Source organism: Cyprinus carpio, chromosome A15 (assembly GCF_018340385.1).
Source record: "Cyprinus carpio isolate SPL01 chromosome A15, ASM1834038v1, whole genome shotgun sequence".
In the NCBI taxonomy this organism is placed as follows: domain Eukaryota; kingdom Metazoa; phylum Chordata; class Actinopteri; order Cypriniformes; family Cyprinidae; genus Cyprinus; species Cyprinus carpio.
Genome location: NC_056586.1, coordinates 26,625,328 through 26,651,084, shown reverse-complemented (window position 1 = coordinate 26,651,084; position 25,757 = coordinate 26,625,328). Strand labels below are relative to the sequence as shown.

At 34.3% G+C, this 25,757-nt stretch overlaps 1 long non-coding RNA gene across 1 annotated transcript in view; it reads right to left on the bottom strand.

The window, feature by feature from the left end:
• LOC109104138 overlaps window positions 1-25,757 on the bottom strand; it is an 83,372-nt gene that overhangs the window by 32,364 nt on the left and 25,251 nt on the right. The window contains exon 2 of the long non-coding RNA XR_006161820.1: window positions 22,318-22,454. This is a non-coding gene — a long non-coding RNA (uncharacterized LOC109104138). The remainder of the gene's footprint in view (window positions 1-22,317; window positions 22,455-25,757) is intronic.

Here is a 25,757-nt window from a genome sequence, read left to right as displayed (position 1 = left end):
ATATGGGTACACTGTAGTCATAAAGGGATGTGGAATGGTATGGTAAGATACTATGGTAGGGTGTGGTTGTGGTTTTTAAAATGTTCTATTTTTGTTATGGGGGTCTAAGTGTGTGACAAGAAAATATCCCCCACACCATTACACCACCACCAGCAGCCTGAAACGTTGAGACAAGGCAGGATGGATCCATGCTTTCATGTTCTTTATGCCAAATTCTGACCCTACCATCTGAATGTTGCAGCAGAAATCGAGACTCATCAGACCAGGCAACGTTTTTCCAATCTTCTGCCTGTGTGAATTGTAGCCTCCATTTCCTGTTCTTACCTGACAGGAGCAGCACCCGGTGTGGTATTCTGCTGCTGTAGCCCATCTGCTTCAGGGTTTCGACGTGTTGTGCGTTCAGAGATAGTATTCTACATACCTTGGTTGTAATGAGTGTTTATTTGAGTTACTGTTGCCTTTCTATCATCTCTAACCAGTCTGCCCATTCTCCTCTGACCTCTGACATCAACCTCTGACATTTTTGTCCACACAACTGCCGCTCACTGGATATTCTTCTTTTTTCGGACCATTCTCTGTAAACCCTAGAGATGGTTGTGCGTGAAAATCCCAGTAGATCAGCACTTTGAAATACTCAGACCAGCACATATGTCACCAACAACCATTCCACATTCAGAGTCACTTAAATCCCCTTTCTTCCCCATTCTGATGCTCGGTTTGAACTTCAGCACTACATCTAGATGCCTAAATGCATTGAGCTGCTGCCATGTCATTGGCTGATTAGCAATTTTTGTTACCAAGCAATTGAATAGGTGTACCTAAAAAGTGGCCAGTGAGTGTATATTGCAATTTTATATTTTATTTTATATAAAATATATTTGAATATTTTATAAGTTATAAGTCCTTGTTATTTATAATAAGTTATACACACATATGCAAATGTTTAAAATTACAAATATTTTGCCCTTGGTTTCCACACAATACCTTTGGCATCAAATACATAAGTATATATTGCAACTTAAACAGAATCCTTAAAAAAGCTACAAAAAATCTCTATGCGTACATCAAGGCCAGTAAGATTGAGCAGCCCTGTCCTTGGGTGGAGGGTCTGCGCCTGGATTTAGTAAATAAAAAAAATTAGTTAAGAAAGGAACAATTATCAGTAGTAAACACACAACAGCTGTCTCCACTGAGCTCATCTGGACAGATGTCCACCATCGGACATGCTGCCCTCTGTTTACATGGTTAGTTCTGAGTTTACCAAACAGACTCTGGCCAGAAAGACAGATGGGGGGCGGAGGTCCGGCCCTTGTTTGCCATCCTTCCAGATGGGGAGACGGCAGGAGAGAGAGAGAGAGAGACAGACAAATAGTCTAAGAAAGAGAGAGAGCAGGGAAAAGGACAATTGGACCACGGGTGATCAAAAGCACTGAGTAAGCATGTAGGCGAGGCTGCGGAAGAGGGGGATTTATCACGCCATATGATTTTATGGCCACGGATGAACTCAGTGTGCAAGAATTGCACCCTTCATGCTCCATGTACCATGTGCATAGGTCCTGTTAAGACCCGCTGTAGGATCTCTCATAGAAGCTGCTAATTTTACAAAAAGTCGCAGAGTTTTACGATTGCCAAAGTTTTTATATGCATTCTGTTTCTCTAAGAAAACAACAGGGCTGTACATAACACCTTAAATTAGCCATAAAAGCACCTCATTGCTCGTTTTATTGTTGCACTGGGCACAATATATAATAAATTAATCATTGCTGCAATGTTAGACAGAGACAAAAGAACAGCATTCATTATTATTAATGGTTTTTGCTAAGGAAAGCATCCCTATTATTTTTGCTCATGCTTAACTTTAGGGGTTCTTCAAAATCTCTAAATCTTAAGTATTAAACTTTAGTGAATTTTCAGTCCTGTTCAAGCCATTGGAACTCATATGCTTAAGACTAATCAATAAAATATTTATTAAATCACGATTTAAAAGTATTATTATTATTATTATATAATTAATTTCACTTAATGTATTACAACATAATTTAGTTGTAACTATGTATCTTTAATTACACATTGTCATTTGAACACAAATGTACACAAAGTCTCACAAATTTAATGTATACATCACAGTAACGATTTCCGTTACTGTTTTCCATTTTTGTTATTTTTGGAATGTGGAGCTAATGAATATATTACAGTGTATTCTCTCATGCATTTTTTTATTGTGGTAGTTAATAAAATATTTTTTGTGTGTGTTTTTGCACTGATATTTGGCATATACTGGCAATCTAGATAAACGTCTAAGTGACAATATACTGATAAATGTGCAAGTGTGCACTCCATAAATATAAAAATAGGAAAACTAAAGTCCCTGAATTGGGCTCTTTTCTCTCTCTCTCTCGCTTCCTCCCTTGTGAATTGTCTCTCTCTATTTCTTTACCTCTCTTAATCTTCCTCTCTCTCACACACACTCAATTCAAAACCCGCAGGTTACTTGCAGGCTCTAGGGCTCATGAAATCACTGTTCCCCTTCCTCACCAGGTCGGGAGGTCAGTCCACCTGAGGCATCCTCCTCTCAGACATTTTACACCGTAATGGGGAAGCTAGGGAGCGGGAGAGCAGCAGTGAGCACCTGTCTCCCCCGGCTAGCTTAATTGGATTCCCATGACACTAGTACGATTGCATGCTTAACTGAAAGACCCGGGTCAGACAGTCGGTTTAAGGTTGAATAATTGACTTCATTTAAAAATGGAGAAAGTCTCTCTAAATCTCCGCCTTTAAAACTGAGGTGATAATTATTTTTGAGCTAAAGGTCTTATCAGATGTCTCTTGACATTATTTCCATGTGGAAAGGGACCTGGCTTAAATTTTTGTATTCGTTTGTCTTCTTGACGCCCCTAGCTAGTGGTGCCATTCGATTAGCCTAAATCTGCTAGACCAAAATGGTATCTGCATTGTTTGAAAGGCCTGTGAGGTAATAAAATCGACCATAATTCACTCCCTGAATTGGCAGGTCAGTCGCTTTAAAAAATCCAGCTCAATTTGTGTTGCTGGCAGGTCAGGGCTGAATTAGACTTTGTATTGAGGTACGTGTTAATACACTAAAAGCCCAATGTCTGTCTGGGCCTGCGGACCACTGGCGGTAAATCATCGCACATGTCAGCTTTGGACCAAGGTCTGTCTAAACCCACTGGATCCAGATTAAATTAGCTGTCAAGTCTAATTGTACAAGATTTACACAGTAAGGTATTATGTGAAATACACCACCTCAGCATTAAAATGAGGAATATTCTGGGTTAAATATAAGTTAAGCTCTGTCGACAGCATTTGAGGATGAACCTAGTTCCAGCTAGTACAAAAATGCCTTCCATTGGAAGTGTGTTATTGCAAACACAATTTTTGTATGATTCATTTCTGTGGTAACTGCCGCAGATGCTGTCAATAGAACTTAACTTGCGTTTAACCTGTTGCTGATTCCTAGAGAGTATGCTGCAACAAATACGCTAGCAAAGCTTTTCATGGCACTATGTTTACCCATTAATTCCACTTTCCTAACAGATCCCATTAGGTAGAGTGCTGCACTTTTGTGTGAGACCACCACACTTTGCCACCTGTTGGTTATAATCTCTAATATCAGTATAATGATAGATGAACTCATGAAGACATGCTCAAACGTTGAGACATTCATGGGGTATTCGGTTTTTATGCATGTAAACAACACAAAACCAGATAGGAAAAAAAAAATAGTATTTACTCAAATAATGCAAATCAAGGCAAATTTATTACTATTAATTAAATGGTATTTTGATTATTTCATTAAAAAGATTTTAAATGCACCATTTTAAATGCAAACTTTTGCATTCCACTATAAAACTGACATATACAAGGCAATATGCTTTATGTAAGTGTCAAATCCACCGTCAGCAGAAACATCTACATCAGTATTGAAATTCTCAGAACAGGGATTCATTACGGGTTCCTGATGCTACAGGATCTACAGACGAGCGTGGACAAAGACCAGCACTAGACAATCGATCCCTCTCTGCCATCAATTTCGCTTCTTATTCTGGCCCTCGACACAGGGATTATTCTTTTGGGCCGAACCCCAAAGTGGCCCACTGATTGATGGGGAATCAATACGGAAGGACCAAATTCTCAGAAGAGCTGTGAGTAGAGAGGAGACTCGTACACTGGTGATGTCAGAGATTGGGAGAGAAACACTTGTCAGCAGAGAAATGAAGATGTGATAAGAGCATGACGGAGTGAGAAGTGTGTAAGAGTCTAGAACATCTATTCACACATCAGTGTGTAAATGAGAGTATGAAAAATGAAATCTCGCATATATCTCAATCGTTTATCTTAGACAGCAATAAGATTAAAGGTGCACTCTGAGATTTTCTTTCTCATAAAAAAAAAAAAAAAACGTTTTACAGATTGGGTTGTTATGTTGTTAGTTAATTTTTTGGTGCATTGAATGTAATGTAGTGCAGTCTCTCACTTTGAGTGGGTAGGCTGCAGCTGAAGCTAAGTAGTATTTACGACATAATAGCCACAAAGTGCGTGATCACCCTTCAGAATCAGAAAATGATAAATGGGACACCCTTTAGACTGTAGTCACCCTTTTGATCCTAAGACCCTAAGTCATGTCTAAACATTTCACAACGCTTTTTTTGTGTCACAGGGAATAGTTTTGGACAGACATATTATTAGCATGTGACAGAAAAAAATTGAAATATTACAAGCTATATTTAAACAGACTGTACATCTATCCCTCATAGCCTTGCTTTCATTCATGAAAATGTAAAAATGGTGTCGTTAACTTCATAGGAGGTATTTTTAAAATGACTGTTCATGTATACATCATTTGATTGATTTGTTTCATGTTTTGTTTTGAGTAATAGTACTTTTTTTTTTTTTTTTTTTTTGAGTGTATTATATTAAAAATACATTATTCCAATATTTGTTCCTGTCATGGCAAAGCCAAATTTTCAGCATCATTATTCCAGTCTTAAGAGTCACATAATCCTTCAGAAATCATTCTAATATGCTGATTTGCTGCTCAAGAAACATTTCTTGTTATTATCAGTTAAAAACAGTTGTGCTGCATCAGTCTTTTGATCAATTGGTTATTTTGTTTATTGTTTTTTTTTGAATGTATTGATTTATGTTAAGGTAGTTATATAATGAAAGGTAGTTATTTTCTTATGTCTGTTTTTTGTTTTATTGGTGAATGTCTGAAACTGTTTTAAAAAGATTTGAAAAGTGACCAAAATCAGAAATCAAATTTCAGAGATCTCAATATGAGATTATCCAGGTTATCCACAATCCACACCTAATGGCATTTTGCATCCCATTGACTTTTATGGAGCCTTCAAAATATCTTCATGTTCTACAGAAGAAAGAAAGTCAATTCAGGTTTGGCAGAACAACAGTGACAGATGACAAGAGTTTTTATTATTATTATTATTATTATTATTATTGGGGGGGGGGGGATCGCCTATATAAGTCAAGTACTTAAAGAATGAACTGTAAGTACTTAAAAGTGAGAAAGACTGAGTAAGGTTTTATGAGTTTTTATGGGAACAAAACTGAGAACGCTCAATCAAGTTTTCTGAGTTATGAGAGGGAATTATCGGTTAAATTTAATTTTCTTGTGTTTAAGTCGAACACCTGTGAAAAATCAATATGGAAAATTGCTTAAATGTTAACATTGGCCCTATTTTTCATGAACTTTTCAGTGCAGCGGCAACAATATCAGAATAGACTAACAGACTATTTTTTACACCTTCTAATCAACAAATTTTCCAAACCTTTCTAGTAGTTTGTGATGATTTTCAAATTATTAAAAAAAAAAATAACAGACTATTTTTTATATATATATATATATATATATATATATATATATATATATATATATATATATATATATATATATATAAAAAAAAAATAATAAAAAAAAAAAAAATATATATATATATATAATAATTTCAAGCAGTAAATAAGTAATTTAACTTAAATGCATTTAATTTAAACAAATACAATAAATAAAATCTTTCTCATCAGCATTAAGAACTCATTTATTTTTTATTTTAATTATTGTTATTCCTGACAGTTACACGTTTATTTTAGGAAATCCTTTATGTTGTCATTTTATGGTGTTTTTTGTTATTAGTGTGGTCACCATCTGATTTCCTAAATATTATTTTTTTGTTCCATAAAAGAAAGTCAGTCACAACATGAAAATGAGTAAATGATGACATAATTTTAATTTATTTTAGGGTGCACTATCCATATAAGTCTGTCTCCCCGTAGTATATGTTTTCTTGCGGACAGCATTAAGTGGCTTCCACTCAGAGTTGTCAGTTTGCTACAGGGCGGGCCGGCCCTCACTATCTGATCTACACCAAGGACAGATGAAGTGATGACACAAGGCTTATGTGTGTGGTCTGCCAAAAAGGACAGAGAGATGTTCTGCCAAAGAGAAAGAGAGTGTCGGCGCAAGTTTTGCTGGATAACACCTGTGTGGGAGTGTGTGGCGAGCCGGACAGGATGACACCCTGGACCCTGGTGACAGCGTGATTAATGATCAGAAACACAAAAAGACCATAGCTCTTCACCCTTCAGCCTACCCACAATCCATACAGATCGAAGCTCCACTTGAGCTGAAAGATTCACCGGACCAATCAATGGCTGACTCCCCCCAACCCACAGTTCATCTGATACTGCAGCAACACTGGGAGGATGGAAAGGGTGTCTGTGAGTGTGAAGAGACTTCATACAGGACAACACACCACAGTCTGTATGTGTGCATAATAAAACATAAACTACAATAAAATATTTACATGTAATATGAATATACATCTCAACATATAACATTTAAATATAGGTATTTAATATTAGACATTCTGAAAGTTCTACCAAATTAAGACACCAAGTTTCACACCCCTTTTCTATAGCCCCGCCCTACAAAGATGCTGCTGAATCAGAGACTCATGCAAAAACCGACTCACACATCAAACTAATGCTTACAGCTTCCTGCACTTCTCATATCTGTGATTCCCTGTGAACTTGCAAAATGATTGACAGGTAGAAACTGCATCAAAATTTTAGTTCACAGAGCCTAGCACTGCCACAGAGACAGAAGTGATATTTCAGGAATCCTTATTCAGTGACATCTGTAAGGTTATGGAGATATTTTTAATTACGTAAAAAATCCAGCAGTATCAAGTAAAAATGAAACTAAAAATGAAAATAATAATAATTTATAAACGAATTAATACTCAATGAAAATAAATAAAATACATGTTTAACTTAAATGAGTTTAATTTAAATGTTCATGTTAAGTAAGCGTATTTAAATTAATAAATAAATCTCATTGTCATTGAGCACTCCAGTGCTGACAGTAAGGTTCGTACTTATCTGATTCATTAATTGTAAATACTCAAATAAAAATGTATTCTAAAATACATCAAAATGCACAAGACATATTTCCAGAGAACTGTTACTACCAAAACCACTGCAAAAACTTTGCAAAAAAAAAAAAAAACTGACATTTGTATTAAAATAAAACAAATTTGAAAAAGCAATAACATTTGTGTGCACATGGTTTTGCAAAATATTTATGTATATTTGAGCTTGCGGAGTGTGTGTATGTGTGTGCATGCATATATGAATGTGTACACGTTTACATATTTATGATGCATGTAGTGCATGCGAATGTTCACAGGCTTGTATATTTGACTGTGTGCATAAATGAGAGTGTCTGTACTGTATGCATACATGTTACAATACTAGTTTATGGAAAAACAAAACTTAGCAGGCGAAACTAATCGACACTTCGGCCTTCACATAAACAAATGACAAAGCTTTTGTTTATATTCTTTAAAAAATCCTAGAGGAGCACATCAGCATTTCATACTAGATTCCAAAATCTATAACACCACACGCACAGGGAAAACACACATCTATCTGAGCTGCTGCGCAATATACAGTAATAGTTTTCAGTGTGAAGTCCTCTGCCGAAAGACCCTCAGTAGAGCGTGTTTTATTGAACATTTCTCATCATAGAGTCGCTCAGAAGATTCTCTGCCTCATTAGTGAACCAATATTCAAACCATCAGCTCAGTCAGACGGTATTTCAGCAGAATCAATCATTGTATCGGTTAACAAACGTGAACTAATTCCCCTGTCATCCCATAAAGCAAGCCATACACATAGGTTTGTGAGAGACCATGAAAATGGCCCCCAAACAGTGTAAAATCTGTCATAAAAAGATCTTTGTCAGAAGTAGTGATTTGATTATTCATTATGAACCATGTTGTGGTCCCTCAGACCTTGTGAGACCACCTGTAGAAACAGCAGGGTTTAAACAGTTAACTAAAATCATTAAAAAGTTAATTACTTTAAGACAAAACAAAACAAATTAAAATAATATAAAATTAAATATAAAATATAATTATACGTTGTGCCGTCTTCCCAGGAAGTTATAATTTTATTCTCTAGATCACATGGGATGGAAACAATATTCTAATTTTGTGCATAAGTTATATTCATACCTTTTGAGGGAAACATAGCTATTGATACTGTAATAACACTGTACGCCAGCCATGCCATAAAGTTACTACATAAACAGATTTAAAAACCTTTAAAATCTTTTCAATCAAAGTGATGCAAATCACAGATACACAGAAACAATAATAATAGGCAGAGGTTCTGAAAGCACCGGTCACATTGTGGCACACGGACGAACAGGTGACCTGTGTTATCTCTATCTCTGTCTCTGTTTGTGTGTGTCTCTGCGGCCCGTCAGTGAGATGACAGCGTGACATTAATGTGAAGGACAGATAGAGGCATGAGAAGCCCATCTGATACTGACACACGTCTCACATGCCATATTTACTGCCAGAAAGTCACACGCGTCACTCACATTCAAACTGACAAGCCCTGCAGATTGACGAGCCAAGCAGCACAACTTACCAAAATAAATAATTATAATCATTTGATAATTAAGTTACACAAGTGTTTTAAAGTGTTTGTCTAAAAGATGTGACAGAAATTATGTCTAAATTAGTTTTTTTACTGTGTAGTAAAAATGGCACACAATAAAATTCACGTCTTGACATGCATGTGTTTAGTGTGTGCAAAAAGGCATCATCTCAAATTGAATTGCAGTATTATGATGACATCTCTGCTGAGTCTCATCTCACTGATGTGTGGAGTTCTCATCCTCAACATCCTTCAGAGCTTCTGATTCGGGATGCAAGCCAATAACATTTCAGCAATGTTTTGTCTTCATCAGCACTGTGTCTCTGCTGTTAATGTGGCCCTGCTGCTATAAAGCCAATGTCATGCTGAAGTTCAAATCATGAAGTGTGTTATAAGAGGGCTATGAAGTAGGGCTGGTCCACATTTAGCTAAAAATAGATCTCAATGTTTATGTATTTGCTCTTAATGGCTTCTATTTGTTTGTTTGTTTGTTTCCAGTCAGATAAACCATTATTTGTAGTACCAGTAGTTAAAATCTAGATTATGCATGTTTTTAATCATTTAAATGAATTTTTTTTTACAGTTTATACACACTAATATAACAAAGCTTAAGTAAATACACAAAAAAAAAAAAAAAAAAAAACTGGTCAAGGATTTATTTTGAAACAATTTCCACTCGGAAATTGCTAGTAAATTTCATAAGTATAAAAAATGGCAAGTAACATAACAATATGAAATTTAAAACAGAAAGCCTGAAATAGTATTTCCTTGTAAAATGTACTCCAACAATCTTTGATTTACCACTTAAAAAAATATTTTACAATGTATATATAAATATTAAATACAAATTTTATATTTCTTAAGAAACTTAATTAACAAATAGATTATAAAAAAAATTTTCAAAGCTGAAATAAAGTTTATTTCACAATATTTTACAAGAAAAAACTATCTTAGTCTATGTGCTTTACAATTTCATGTATTGTTTCATGTTTCAATGTGTCACTTTCATGTATTCGTGAAATTTTCTAGCAATTTCTGAGTGAACATCTACACTATTTTTTTTTTTCAGTGTAATAATCACATTAAAACTATTGTGAAATTCACAATGTTTTATCATTTCATATCATCAGAAAAGCAAACAAAATGATTTAATTTATCACTCGGTTTAAGTTCTAAGTATATTTCTTCATCTTGTGTCATATAAGTATCCATCAATTACAATATGATGTCCATTAAACCACACTGGACAAAATTATCAATAAGACACCTTTCTGTTTGATTGGTTGGCTGTATTTTGCTCCAGAGCATCTGTGGTTATTTGTGAGCGTTTGTAGGAGTGAGAGAGCAAGAGAGAGGCAATAAGACAACAAATGAGATATAGATACAAGGTGAGATGCATTTTATGCATTTTAATGAGTTTGTACTTGAGTCATTGATCATGTAAACTTGTGTTTTGTGCATTGGGAACATCTTTAATTAAAGATTCTGCGTGTGACTACACCGGCTGAGGTATGACTACAAATCAAGATAATCTTTCAGACGGCAACGTGAGTCCCAAGACTCCACAGAAGCAATGACAACATTGATTACAATAATTTCATCTCCATATAATTTACAATGGAAATTATGGTAATGAAAATGTCAATGGCATTTTAAACATTTTTTGGCCAACTCCTTTGTCTTGCAATGACTAATTCTTTTAATGCATCTTGAAATACAAACAATTAAATAACACTGTCACACTTTTGCATAATTTGAAAAAACTGCAGCTCGACTGGTCTGTGACACTATAAAGAAATATTCAGTGCAGTTGATATTTACCTAGATTTATCTTTGTTGTCTTGACACATCACATGTCTCATTTCATCTCAAGCGCTTCTCTAACGCTGCTGTTTCCTTGGTAACTACTGGAAGCACATTAACCTTTAAAAAAACTTTTTTAGTTGTAAAATTGTGTGGGTGGAAATGGCGTCACCATGCTGGGACAGTCAACACTGACAAAGGTTGATAAAATAATTTTCTTATTAACATTAAAATAGTTTGTCACTCTTTGTTCCAAAGCTTCCAGATCAAATAATTCATATTCTTGGGTGGATTTTCATATGCTGTTATTTAGTATTATTTATATACTATTATAGCATTTATTGATATTTACTTTAGTATTTTCAGTTTTCAGTTAAATTTTTAGTAATTTATATATTACTAAAATCGATGAAACTGAATAATATATTCTTTTAAATATTTTTTTATAGTTCAATAACTTTTTTATATTTTACATAGATTATATATATATATATATATATATAAACTTAATAAAATATATTATTCAGTTTCATCGATTTTAGTACTTCAACAAACAAAAGTTAAAAATGTTGTAAAAATGTTTTTAGTTTTTCCATTCAATATCGTATTTTAATATTTATTATATTTATATTTATATTTTATTATTATATTATATATTTATTTATATATATTTATTTTATTTAATAATATTTATCAATTAGTTAAAACTATTTTTAAAAGTTTTAGTTTTATTATTAATCATTTTAGCGTTGTTTGAAAAACACTGTTTAAGATTGAAAAGATTCAAATGCAAAAGGCATTTGAAAAGTAGTTAAAATTAATGATAAAGCCCTTAATGAAAAAGTATCAGGACAATTTTAACATCGCCATCATTTAATACAAAGAAATCAATGCCTTGGACATAAAACATCCTTACACCAAACTTAAAAATAGCAGTCCTATTATCTCATTTTATGATTTCATCAAAGCTTTTTATCAATGTTACTAAATATAATGGTAAAAATCTGTAAGAACTTAAAATACATTTTCCCAGAGAGTTACTGAAAACTTGGTAAATGTAACCTCGGGTGGAGATAAATTGGATTAAGGCCAGGCAACAGCACAGTGCTGATAAAGCCAGATGATTCACTCTCTATTTTTCATTTCCTAAAAGACATTATGAGCCTGTGCCTCTGAACAGCATAATATCACTCACGTTCTGTAGGAAATAAACAGAGGCCGATATGAAACCGCAGCACTGCTCACATCTCAAGCGTTTGGGAGAAAGCAGAGAGCCAGCAGCCATCGGCAGGGGTCTGGAGAGCTCTCATGACTCATAAAGCTACACCCCTCTAGATTAACTCCAAGAGCGGATCAGAAGAGATGAGGGCTGATGGGAAGGTCTCAAGTTCTGTTCATCAGTACAGCATCCAACCTTCAGGCTACTAAACAAACCCCTGAGCTGCTCATTAAACAGATACCGACACAATGCACATCAATATTTCATAGCATGTGTACAGATGCTTAACATTACACACACACGCTCAGACTCTTCGGGATAGACTCTGGTATAGAATTAAAAGAGCTGGGAATGCTTATGAATATAAGAGCACTGATTAATCCAACATGTTTGTGTGCTTTAGAAATAGCTGTGTATTGGTATGGAATTATAAAAGCAGCTCTGAGATGCTGTCGTGGGACGGAAAATGAAAATAAAACGTTGTAGTAAACACCTGAAATTTGAGCTATTTAATTAATTATTGACTATTTAAACAACTTAAACAACACCGCTACCTAAATCAAGCTTCAAACATCTGCATCTGAAACAAATCACAGAATTACAGTTTGAAAAATTGCAAACTTTGAGTTGAATCTCTACAATGGTGTATATGCGCTTTGTTTCAGAAGTTAAATTAAGTTCATACATTTTTGATTCCAATATCACCTATGAAACTACTAAATAAATAAGAAAAGGTGGTTGCATTAACTCTTTTTTGTTTTTTTGTGACTAGTTTTAGCATATCATTGACATTTGTGCTTGAATTGCTCCAGTTACACTAGCGTTCAAAAGTTGGCAAGATTTCGTAATATTTTTTATTATTACTGACTGTTATGCTCACAAAGGCTGCATTTATTTGATCAAAAAATATAGTAAAAATTTGAAAATTGTGAAATATTATTAATATTTTTTAATTAGTTTTTCTATTGTAATATATTTTAAAATGTAATTTATTAATGTGATGCAAAGCTGAATTTTCAGCATCATTACTCCAGCATCACATGATCATTCAGAAGTCATTCTAATATGCCGATTTGGCACTTAAAAAATATACATATAAAAGTCTTCTTATTTTCAATTCTGAAAACAATTGTGGTGCTTCATGTTTTGGGGAAACCGTGATCATGTTTTTTTTGTTTGTTTTTTCAGGATTATTTAATGAATAAAGAGTTCAAATAATGTACATTTATTGCCAAATAAAATTGCCAAATAAAAGTATAAGTATTTTTCTAAATAAAATTTAAAAAAAAAATAAAAGAAAAGAAAAGAAAAGAAAAGAAAAGAAAAGAAAAGAAAAGAAAAGAAAAGAAAATCTTACTGCAACCTAACTTTTGAATGGTAGTGTAGGTCTTTTTTCACATATTAATATATTTTGTTCCACATAAATATGAAAACAGTAACATAGTTTACTCCTGCCTCTAACCTAAACATGAAAATGCAAAAATAAGTGTGTCATTTTCATGCCACTAGCATCACCAAACAGATAAGCATACATTAAAGGACTTTAAATATCAAATTAATGTGCAATATTAGTAAATATTTTTATTGTGGTATATGTGTTTTCTAATAGAGGCCAGTCAAGGGATTGATGAGAGTTTAAGAACAACATGATTCATCTCAAATAAATCACCCAAAGTGAAAATTCATCATTTAATGTCGTCATTCCAAACCTCTGACTCTCTTTCTTTTGTTGAACACAAAAGAAAGTATTTTGAATAATGTGAGTAACCAAACATTTGCTGGTAGCCATTGACTTTCATAGCATGGGGGGAAAATGCAATGGAAGTCGATGGCTGCCATCAACCAACATTCATCAAAAAATGTTTTACGTTCAACAGAAGAAAGAAACTCATACAGGTTTGGAACAAATTGAGGGTGAGTAAATGATGACAGAATTTTCATTTTTGGGTAAACTATCCCTTTAATTACATGAATACTGAAATTCATCAAAATATGGCATAATTTTATTCACACAGTTAAACTGGATCACTAAAATTCATCTATATTCAACCGATAATGACATGAAAGAGAGTAGCAGCTAAGATAGGAGGTGAAATCTAACAGCTAATGTGAGAGAAGCTTCAGCATCACACACAGAAACCCTCCTGTAAATGTAAGAAGACACTCTCACTGATTGCCTCGGCGGACCAAGACTCTCCTGGCATAGTAAACAAAAATCTAGTGATGAAAACAATGCATCTATTGCAGCCTCACCTCTCCGTTCCTCCTCCTCCACTTGCTCTCTTTTCTCATGCAAAAGCGCTCGGCCACTCCAGGGAAGAGGAGAGACGCGGACAATTATTTCCCGGGCCGGACGTGGCGGAGCTGTGATTGACAAATGAAAGGATTGAAATAGCTTCTCTTTTAAAAAGAAGAGAGCTGCCAAATCGGAGATCATATTTAATATCTCACCTGGGAGGAGGAGAAAGACGGATAGAAATGGAAACTGGCATCATTCAATTCTTTCAAATGCAGCGCTAAATGTCGCATTTAAAAAAGAGGCCACGCCAAGCCTCGCTAGAATTACACTATATATTCATGAATCCCCTCGCAGAGGGATCAATGTGCTTCACTCATCAGCTAATGGGAAAAGATTCAAAACTCTATAACTACACGATCACATGACCAGGTGGCTGAATGGGGGCTGGACTTCCTGCTAAGTCAATAAAACCAATAATTAAGAAAGTATGTCATTTTTTCTTGCCACTCTTCACCATAGTGAATGAGAAAAGTGGATGTCGAATTAGGGTAGTAATAGTAGTAGTCATTTATTTTTATTGTCATGTCAGCATATATATATTATATGACTATATTAATGGCAAAAACTTGGAATAATACAAGAGTTACATAAACTCAAAATAACCAAATAAATACAAAAATACAGCAGTTAAAATTATGCAAGATTTTATAATTAACATAAAAACCTAAAATCTCTTCTGGTAAAATAAAACTGAAAAAAATAACTTTGTTTTGTTTGTTTTTATGTTTAATTTAAAAGACTTGGAATATAGTGCAAAGGTATATGGAACACTTTAAATAGGTTTTTTTTTTTTTTAAGTCATTGTGGATCTTGACAGTCTTGAAGTCTTTATTCACTTCTATTATATTGAAAATAATGGCTAGAATATTCTTAAAAATATATATTTTTTGTGTTCCATGGAAGAAATAAAGTCAAATCAACAAAAAATAACTATGTTTGTCCACCAATCAGCATAACCAGCCTAAACAAGCATGGAAATTCATGCAGGTCTTTGCATCAGGGTAATAAAAATTCTTTGCATTTCCAAGCTCTCACTCATATTCCATAGAGTCTTTTAGATGCATAGAAGGACGAATGCATGCTGGGAAACAGCAGGTGGCATCAAGGATATGGGCCTCTACAGAAAATCGCAAATCAAAGCACACACACAAACTAAATCTGCAGAGATGACAGAAACAGAACACCCACATCTCTCGCAAAATAAACAGGCGTAAATGTTCTCCAACATGATATTTGGATGAGGCCGTATGGTTTGTAAAGACAGGGAATCTCATTTTCCACGCTGGCACATAGCCTCATGGATTTCCTGTCACAGAGAGTCCTATCTAACCTGTCCGTCCTTTGTTTGCAGCGGGTGAGGTTTGATGAAGGACAAAGACACGGACAAAAAAGCTTTAAAGGAATAATTCACTCACAAATGAAAACATTTTTCTTGACTTCAGAACAGTGCACAGGTTGTATGGAATTCTTTTATGATTGTTTTTATTTTTTTTTGATTTTTTTGAGCAAGTTTGGGTTGTTAATTGATTTAAGAAGGGTAATTTTTGGATGAACTGTCCCTTTAAATATATTACTTTTGAAAGCTCTGACAACAATGACAGATAAACCACGGCAGACACAGAGTCTAATGCTTTCAAATCTTTTGTGAGTTCTGTAAACAATATGTTATTTTCAGTAGACATATTTTTCTGATTTTATCTGGATGGATTTGGAGGGGAGTTTTGCTGAATGGGTTTTGTTGAAGGTGGAGATTTTTATCTCTTTGCTTTGATATTTCGAGTACGATCGCAAACCGTACACTTGTGGCGAACAGGTTTCAGGATTTAACGAGCGCGTCATTGCTGTAGACACAACAAATGCTGCAAGGAATAAGACATCATTGCTCTGCAGAGAGCCTGCTGGGAGCTGACAGAGACGGTGAGAGTCCGCAGGGTGTACGTCGATGGAGAGATGGAAAAGAGAAAAATCGTGTGATGGCTGAATATCAGCTTCTATAGCGAGATGAGTGAGTGGCTGCTGCTTTTGGCTGATATGTCATATCACGTCCAAAAATTATTTTCATCAAATGCTTGTCAGGCCAAACTGCAAAGGAGTTTAAAAAAAGGATGGGTAAAGCAGTCCAATAACCAATTATTTCAAAAGAACATAAAAACATAACTTGTGATTTGAATGAACCTGTGTGAATGAATGAACCTGTAACATGGAAACAGAATTTGAACCCAAGGGAAGAAAAGAAGTCTCTTATGCTCATCAAGACTGCATTTATTTGATCAAAAATACAGTAAAAGCTGAGTACTATTGTGAAATATTTATTATACTTTTAAATAACTATTATATATTTTAATACATAATTTATTCTTGTGATGACAAGACTGAATTTTCAGTAGCCATTTCTTATCATTATCAATGCTGAACAAAGTTGTGCTGCTTAATATTTTTGTGAATTTTTTTTTTCAGGATTATTTGATGAATAGAAAATCCAAATGATCAGCATTTATTTGAAATGGAAATCTTTTGTAACAATGTAACATTTATGATCAATTTATTGCATCTTTGATGAATAACAGTAATTTATAAAAAAAAAAAACTTACTTACTGACTTTAGAACATTAGTGTATCACAGTTTTGTGCAGTTTAAGGAGTACAATAGCAAGTAAATATCCAGAAGGCTAACAGACTAACAAGCAACAAGACTCCCATTTCGATTTCATGTTATAAAAATATTAACCAACAAACTGAATTCTGTTGGATATTGTCATTTATATACATTCCCAGTTGGTGTCATTTGTATGTATGAGGTCATAAAAATAATCTAATATTATCAATGTTTTATCGAAGCTGAATCTGTACAAAGATGTTTTCCGCTTCAGATTTCCTCAACCGATTAAAAAAACAGAATTGAATTCCAGGAGAGAATGCATACGAGGCATCTTTCTTGATCATCTAGAAAATTATTAGGATTTCCCAAGATAACTCCAGTGTGTAGGCTGTAGATGTTTGTTCTGTCAGCACTTTAGAAACATAACGACGGCTCATATTCCTTCATCTTTTTATCCTTTTCTCAATTACAGGAAAGCTTGTGAACTCACTGGTTCTAACAGAGAGATTACTGCACATGAGTCGGACACTGTTAGGTTGCTTTCCTGCTCCTGATTTGCATGTCCATGTAGTAAAGCTATGTTGGGTTGACCTTAAGGTTCATTCCAGGTGGGTATTTCAAAAAAATATTTGGTTTTTACTGAGTCATGACATAGACATGGCATTACACAATCCTAATCTAGTCGGTCAGACTCCATATCGTTTAATAAGACTAGTTCATAAAGGCCCTTTGATTAAATGCATGTCTCTATGCATTGTGCCTGCTGATGGCATCATTTATGCAAGCACTTTTGCATTGTTTTTCCCTGATTCACTAAAAGAATTGGCAACTCTGGTAATTACAATTATGCCCAAAAAACATTTCATGCATGCACAAATCCCATCTCTCAGATTCACGGACCTGTCATTTACATCTACTTTAAAATGCAGATGTAGATGAGTTTGCTTCTTCATTTGAAAATAATTTTTCATTAGATCACTTGCTAGTTAAAGGAATTTTCTGAAATCTTTCTGAAAATTTACTCACCTTCAGATCATCAAAGATGTTGATGAGTTCATCAGAACAGATTTGGAGAAAATTAGCATTAGATCACTTGCTCACCAATGAATCATCTGCAGTGAATGGGTGCCGTCAGAATGAGAGTCCAAACAGCTGATAAAAACATCACAATAACTCCATTTACATCTTGTGAAGCTAAAAGCTGCATGTTTGTAAGAAACACATCCATAAATAAAGGTCCTTGATCTGTTAAAGCACCTTTAATGATGGATTTCATCATCTTTAAAGATCTGAAGGTGAGTACATTTTCAGAAATTTTTTAGAAAAGTTCTTTAACTAGTAAAAAGCATGCTTTTTGAGCTGAAATACAGCATCCAATTACTACAACTGTTTGGTGAACTCACTAAACTAAATTTCCTGATTTACATGGAAAGGATAGATTTCATCACTTTTCACTTTATCATGTCATGCCCAGTTAGGACTAAGTGTGTACGTGCAAAACACAGAACTTTCCTAATAAACCTGCCAACCTGTAAATACCTTCTATATCAGATGTTTTCCTCACTAAATTACAGAGGCGTTTGCCTAGTATTTCAGCGCTAAATGACTTTCGTACAACTTTCTATTTGTTCCATCTATATTTGTCTATATCAACCACGGTCCAATCCAGTGTGTTTCAATAATGGTCCTGTCTCCGACTAGAGAGAAATGAAAATACGGCACTGAAATCAACGTTTTTCAAACAAACACAATTACAAGGCAATTTGTAAAGTGCTGTGCAAAGTAATGTTCAACTGCTCTTCTTCAGAGGCGAGAAGCGTTCCCTCAGCTGTATGATTTGTACCCGTCTCATTGGTAAAAAGCTTTCCTGCGCTGTGTGCCAAGAGCGGACATTACCGGTTAAATTGCACATCATTTAGGTGAATGGTGTATCTGAACAAGTGGAGACGATGGCTTGGATGAAATCAGACAAACTCGGCTTCTTCTTTGAGGTGATTGTTTTACACAGCCCTCAGGGGAAAACGGTTTGCTTGGGTAAAAACAAGAACTGGAACAGAACATCCACAAACATCATTTAAAGAGGCTAAAAATGGTTGTTGTGATTGAATGAACTAAAACTAAAAAAGAGACCATTAGGAAACATTAGAGATGGGTGTAAAACAAAACACTTCTAATGCGTGGAGCCATGGTGCTTATGTCGGCGATACAGGTTCAAATCTGGTCACTATTCACTATTTTTCTTTTAAATACATATATATATTTAAAAACGTCAGGTAAGGCAGTAACAGTTGCATTTCACCTCAAGAATAAGGAAAAAGACCCTTCAGTCTTGGGTAAAAGGCCCATGTGGGAGCTACAGTGATACAGTGTAAATATAGGGACTATAATGATATGGCAATAAATAGTGATAAACAGGAAAGTACTGCAGTGATATTGTTGCTATTTAGTGTTCCAGTGGCGTTCAGGGAGTATGAGCCGGTCATCAGCAGTGTGAATGTATTCTCCTTCAGGCTGTGTTCTGGCCGGCACCTGTTATAAAGTGCTGCGGTCGTCTCGCACAATTGGCCCTGTAATTTCAAAAAAAGGTCACAGCGGCTGTGGTGTAATTCAATATTCTTATAGCGCTGTATTAACTACATATTTAATCATGGAGGGTAGGACACTGACGGAGCGTCCTGGTGTGGCAGGGCAACGGAACATATGCGGACCAAAGTGCTGCTGTCAGCAGCGCATGAGAGATGCCTTCAAGTCTTCTCCTTCAAGTGCCTCCTCCCATGATGCACAGCTACTAAATCTGCTGTGTTATACATTTGGTCAGATATCTAGCAATGACCTGTAGTCCACCTGTGTTTTTTTTCTCCCTCAAGGCCCCCTTTTTGCAGTTTCTCATAGATATTATAGATATATATGTATAAAAATGGACAAACAGTTTAAAAACCTATATATAAGGGTTAATGTACAGCTAGACAGTCATTATCTCAAAATAAAGGAGGATCAGGATGTGAAGGAGATGGGTTTTATCACCCTAAAGGGGTTATTTTGTGATTTGTGAACTGACTATACTTATTTGCAGTTACTTACTAAATAAATATAAATGGAAATTAAACATTGAATTGAGTTAAAATTGTTCTATTCACTGAGAAGATAGAGTTGGCAAAGAAATAAGAGAAATTAAAATACTACAGCTGGGTATAGAAAAGCGACACTGGTGCACATCTATATCTAGACTACAGCTATCAAACAACACGACACTAGTTTCATCAAAGAAACTCTGAGATTGTCAGGTGCTTGTAGAATGCAACCCATCATGCTCAGCTGCACACTGTTCATTGTGCGGCTGCAGTTGTGTTTACAGCTCAGCGGCGGTTCCTGCGCATCAGGTGGAGTGAATTGGACTTCAGGCAGGATGCGCCTCGCTCAGCCCTGTTCATTAACGCTGCTATATCGGGCTCCAGCTATCAATGCAGGCTCGCAGCGAGCAAAAGGCATCACCGCACGCCTGCTCACGACTGAAATTACAGCCGCCTCCAACAGCACACCAGAAAAGAACATTAAACCCAGAGAGACGCGCACCAACAGACCAAGCTGACAAGTAAATTGTTTCTGAAGCAGTAGGCAAAGGAATATGGGGAAAGGAGGGGAACGAAGGGAGATGAGAAGAAGGGAAGGTAAACAAGTGAGGAGAAAGAATCATAATGGACAGGAGTGTGAAGCAATAAAGAGGAAAATGGTTGAATAACAGGGTGATTTGGGGAGATATCATCCGGGCTGGTGTGAATTAGGGAGGAAAAGGCTATAAACGGAGAAACAGAGGAGCAAAGAGAGATTGTTGCAGAAGTCTGTCGTGATGAATTGCATGCATAAACTACGCTGTACAGGGAACAAACAATATGCTGCCAGTGATGCAAAAACTAATGACACCCTCACTCAGGTGTCCTTAGGTAAAAGTGTACGAGATGAAAAAAAGGTTTTAAATAGCTTTAGAGGAATAGTTCGCCCACACAATTAATATTTATATTTGTCTTAGTTATTCACCCTCATGTAATTTTAAACCCATGTGAATTTTTTTTTTCTGTGATCACACAATGTGATTTGTGTGTGTGTGTGTGTGTGTGTGTGTGTGTGTGTGTGTGTGTGTGTGTGTGTGTGTGTGTGAGAATATTTTTTTCTTTTTGTCTATGCAGTACTGTTCTAAAGTTTGAGGTTGTTAAGATCAATTCATCAAAAGTGACAGTAAAGATAATTATAATGCTACAAAGGGTTTCCATTTTAAATAAATGCTGTTCTTTTCAACTTTTTTATTCATCAAAGAATCCTGGGGGGAAAATTTATCATGGTTTCCACAAAATTAAGCAGCACAACTGTATCCAACACTGATAACAATCAGAAATGTTTCTTTCTTAATTATCATGTGACACTGAAGACTGGGTTAATGATGGTGAAAATTCAGCTTTGCATCACAGAAATAAATTACATTTTTAAATATATTACAACACAAAACTGTAAATTTAAATTGTAATATTTCACCATAATTACTGCATTTTTGATCAGATAAAAGATGCTTTGGTGAGTATAAGAGACATTTAAAAATAAATAAATAATAATTTTATAAAATCGTACAGACCCTAAACTTTCAAACGGTTGTGTACAGTATAATGAAAGAGAATCAGAACTGTCTAACTCCTAAATTCACAAGAGAAGTGGCTTATTTACTTTAACTTTGGATAAATTGAGCTGTACAATACTTGGACTACAGTGCACATGTCGTATGGACTATTTTTATGGCAATTTCACGTTACATTTTTGTCATTTTGGAGACTCACAGAACCAGTATCCATTTACTTTCATTACAAGAACAGCCAGGACAAAAAAGAACCTTCCTCTAAATCAAGAAAGTTATGTGGGTTTGGTACAACATGAGGCTAAGTAAATGATTTTGGGGTGAACTGTCCCTTTAAAAGCTCAGCAGTTCCAATATCACTTATACAAGTTAATGTATCTGCTTCAATTCTCAAACCCATGATAAAGGAACACAGTCATACAGCAGTCGCTCCTGACTGATGTCTGTCGTTTATCTTGAAATCCTCCTTTCGTTTAACATTATTCATCATTCACCTGAAATAGAGAACCAGTTGATCTGACAACCCCTTGAATGGTGTCCATCACACAAACAGACAGTTCATCATTCGACTGGATGGGAAAACCACACCAGAGCCACATGGGAAAAGCACATAAGCCTGCACTGCAGAATATAAACGTCAGGAGTGTCTGTATTCCCATAAAAATAACTTTTTTTTTTTTTTTTTTTTTTTTTTCAGAGTTCAGATGCAATTAATAGGCTTATGTGTCTGTTCCACGTAGCTTTGGAATAACCTGGGAATCAAATCACAAAACACAAGGCTCATGCATGCTTACCTGGAACCAAAGGACCCTCCGACAGCTCCGACTGGACAAACTGCAGCCAGGTGAAAATGATGAGGACTGTGGTACCTGACCATGTGACCTGCATGATTCTTACAGAGCTGGCATCCCTAAATGTCTCCGAGATCAATCTAGACAGACAAAGAGAAAATCAAAGGAATTAAATGCTGGGAACTTCTGTTATAGCATTTTTGGATGAGATAATCGATGATTCAGTGAATCATTGACTCAGTTTGACATTAAATATCTAGTTGCAAGGTTATTATAGTCAACTGAAACTATAGAAATAATAAATTTTTGTTACTTGAAATAATGTTACTGAAAATATTTACAAATTGACGTTTAACAAAAATAATTTAATTCAGCTTATTTTACTCATATTATTTGTAATTTTCATTTAGTTTTACTTTAAGTACTAAAATAACTTAAACTAATAAATAATTAATACAAATAAAAAAAAAACATTTAAAAATGTTGGCGTATTATCAACAAAAAGAGCATGACAAAAACAATTAAATTATTTCAACTTTAACTAAAATGAAAGTGAAAACAGAAAATATAAATAAAATCTATTTCAAAATAATAACAAAAACATAAAAGCATGTCAATGATACAAAAATAACACTGGTTGGTGGTCAATTATACATATAATATTATTTTAATTTTTATTTTTTTTCTTAATCAATACTGATGCATTAAATCAAAACAGAAAATATAGTTAATCAGTCTGGTTTCAATAGACAATCAGATTTAAAGAGGTGAATTTTGTGATACAGAAGACTGAAAGATTAAAAAGTTGTTCTCTCATATACCAAACTTATTTGGATCAATGCTCAAGACTTATATGAAATCTCATGCCCAGTAGGAATATTGCCTGTTGGTTCAAAATGAATCTGTTGGTAACGCTGATCAACCATCTGCAAAATAAAAGTCCACTGAGATTGCATGCCAGCCCAGACCGATCTGAAACTCAAAATCAAAGAGTGAGCATCACATCCTTTGGATGCAATAATATTTTTCAGATCCGATGAGAGAACGCATGACAAAACACAACTGATCCAGAAATAAAAAATGATTTTAGTGGTAAATCTTTTGCAAAGTATGTCATTTTGGTCATGCAATTTATCTTGCTCAACCCAAATCGCTTTTGATTCATTGCACACTTGCTAAATGTAAATTTAAAAAAATAATAAATAAATAACATAATTCATTTAAAATTAGATATTTCAAATTAATCTATATATATCAAATTAATATATATATATATATATATATATATATATATATATATATATATATATATATATATATATTAAATTAAAAAAAATAATAAATAAATAACGTAATTCATTTAAAATTAGATATTTCAAATTAATTTATATGTATCTTTATAATTCCCTTTAACCATAATGGCTTGTTTGTGGTAGACAGAGTAAGCTTGTTGACAGAAAGGCTTTATTCTACTCTTATCATAGGACGCACAGTAAACATTCTCTGTCTCCAATTGGACCGTTTCCTGGCCACAGAGCTGAAACAGCAGTCTAGAGCTCCGCTATCTGATTGGAGCAACCGGCCGTCTCATTGTCACAATCCTACCTTATCGTCCTTTATTTCCTCTAGTGTTCTGGCAGCCTGATAGAAATATTGTGCCTAACAATTGCATAATTTGCATGTCATAATGACAGACGCATTCACTACAAACTGACGGTCGAGTGCGAGTTGCATTTATTTTTCAGCTCTTGGGGTTTTTCCTCATTCCCTCATTCAAAAAACGCTCAGGCCCGTGGTGGACACAGGAGGGTCGGACTGAATTCTTCCAGATAATTGTGTCAGATAGGCAGCCAAAAGCGTCTTTCACAAGCGATCAGATAAACACCCAATAACCAGCGGTGAGATGCCACTGTCGGCGGGGCAGAGGAGATGCGCCGCACCAAGATGGCCTCCTCACCTGACACTGCACCAATGAGTTTAGGCAGAGGAGACAGCTAAGAGTAATTATTCAATTCTGTTGAATAATGAATACAACCATTGAAGATAATGGAAGATTAATGTGTAGAACGTCCTCTTTCCAAATTACATGCACATGGATTGGGCCAATCAACAACAAACAGACCTGAGCCTACAAAAATCTGTTTTCTATCCTTTTCTCCTGTTTATCTTTGCAAACACATACTTATTTATGAGCAAGAAATGTATGTACATGTATGCAAATGTGAAAAGTAGAGGTAAATTCTGAAACATTTCAGAGAAAGATGCCATGATAATTCCAGCCTGAATGAGTCATCCATCTGTCATCTGGATAACAGATCACTATGGATCAACATTTAAAGAAAGAGTTAGCCAAGAAATAAATAAATAAAATAAAAATGCGTAATAATATTTTATTCTTATATAAAATGTATCATATAATACTGTATAATAGGATATTCTGGATATAACATATTATAAATAATTTTTACAAATTTTAAATTGAAATTTAATTTAAATTTAAACATATAACTTAAAATATGTTAACAACTAGTCCATATAAAAGTTCATTTGTTGAGACTGTAATAAAATAAATGTAATCTAATGGGATATTAACAACAATATAATATTTATTTTAAGTTTATAACTTGAAATGTTAACCACTAGCCTATATGAAAGTTATTTAAAGACCCTATTAAATTTAAATAAACGAGTAAAATGTATTTAAAGTTAAAATACATTAAGTTAAATTAAATTTTACACATAAAACTAAATTCTAAAAGATAAAATGTAAAAGGTAATATAAAAATAATAAAATGTACTAGAATGTTAAATAAATATTATAAATGATTTAATGAGACATAACTTAATAAATAATAATATTATTATTGTTAATAATTTCATTTAAATGTAATTATGTAACTTAAAATGTATTTAAAGTACAGTAAAAAATATATTTTAAGTTATATATGTAAAATTATATGATATTTGGCAAAACATAAAGGGTTACATAAAAATATAAAAAGTCCTTGAAAGTTAACTTAAGATTATAAAGAAATAAATTCAATGAGAATTTAATAAATAATATATTTTTTTTTTATTTACATGGTGAAAAAAAAAGTAATCTCCCATGAACCTTTAATTTAACACTTAATTCAAGTGTTCAAAATGGAGCCAAACATTACTCAGAATATCTTGTTTGTCTCATCATGATGACAACCTTGTCTCGACATTATATCGACCATCTTGCTGTCTAAATGCTGGAATTGCCCATTAAAAAATCCTTATCTGTCAATCACTAGTCCACAACCAGGCCTAAACCTTACCGACGCACTGTAAAACTCTGAACTCGAATGGAGAAACAAAGAAAGGTACAACAAGAAAGAGATGAAGACATTTCAGTTTTGAAAAATGCACAACAAGTGCTTTCTGAGGGAAAAGGCACGCTCTTTTGGTGCTCCCATCTC